Consider the following 1625-nt stretch of genomic DNA (forward strand, 5'->3'; position numbering starts at 1 on the left):
AATAAAAATATATGACTGAAAAAAATTTTTTTTAAATCATCAGAACGGCACGATATGTGTTTTTTATTACCAGTGATGAAGATAACACAAAATTAGTGTTCATTGTTTAATATAAATATAGAGTACGTTTGAACAATTAATTCCTTTTTTAATGAGATACTTGCGAGATTTTGTTGATTTTTGTTGATCCTATCTGAACGTACTTCATCCATTAGCATTCTCTTTGTAAAACACCTATTTCTTTAACATGGAAATGTTAGAAACAAAAGTATCATGATATACGAAAATACAAAGCTTATACTTAGTTGAAAATACCAAAGTTTTGCAAACGTTTCGTAAATCATGAGAGAATCTCATGCTCGTGCTTATCGTATATTAAAAGTATATTTTATTCGTGTTATTATGGCCCAATTGACGTCTGCTAAAGAATTCAATTTCTAGTAAAAATTACTAAGTAATTATATTAATTGATTGATTTGAACCACTGTGTGTATTATAATTTGTGACTAAGTAATATATAATAACTATGTTACAATCACTGTATGATATTTTAAATTATGCTAGACTTTGCTAAACTACTCGCATCTATATTTACATATGTATATTATTTTTATAACATTCCATTATCGGACAGAGAATCACAAGCGACACATATGATGCACCTAAGCAAACTGTTCTACAAACTATTTTGTGCATACTATTCTTGTGTTCATGAAACGTATAAAATTAACGAAAACAAAACAATATGAAGTTTGAAATTTGTGTTCCAAAGTAAGTATTCATTTTATCTACCGAATTTGAAATATCGATTATAATCTGCGATTATAAAACTATTAAAAAATATACATTATGCAATCATTATTATACATAAAACGGTGTCATGCAAATTCATAAATAATAAACTATGGTCTTAGACACAAGTCTTTATGTAATATTTATACAACATTTACCTACATCATCATCACTATAAAATAACTTCACTTCCAAATCAGACATTATAGAAATATTCACACAATGAAAAACATTCACCTTTTATTCGACAATAATAATAAATGCATTGAATAAAGTGATAAATAGTTTCTACTTTCGGCAGGAGAACTTTATTCACCTAGATCAACTATGCAGCACGTCCTGAGTTAACTAACAAACAATAAAAATCTATCAATTACTAACATTAGAAAATATATAATCGATAATTCCAAATCAAGGCACTAAATTTCAAGAAAATAAACACTGGTTACTCGTAATAGTGGACAAACGTTATTCAATCCGACAACGAACTATTATTTAACCGTTATTAAGCCTCCAATTTGACAATGTCACACTTCGTACGATCATGTACCAATGCATAAAACCCGAAGTTCTGCCACTACAAAAGAACGCACTGTTACTTGTAACTTCAATTCGCGAGACACGAACCTGTGACACCTTCACCGCAAAGAGCAGTGAGAAAAGAACGTACACACAGTGTGGTATCGACTGCTGTCCGTAAAATCGCGCGGTAATTCCCACACGACACGAACGATACGTAGAAGGGCGGTACCAGACACGAACCCGTGGCACTGGGTGTTCTCCCCTTGCACCACTTTGCTCCCTCTTAAAGGCTTCTCAGTTTGTAAGCGAAA

Source organism: Nomia melanderi, chromosome 10 (assembly GCF_051020985.1).
Source record: "Nomia melanderi isolate GNS246 chromosome 10, iyNomMela1, whole genome shotgun sequence".
Classification (NCBI taxonomy): domain Eukaryota; kingdom Metazoa; phylum Arthropoda; class Insecta; order Hymenoptera; family Halictidae; genus Nomia; species Nomia melanderi.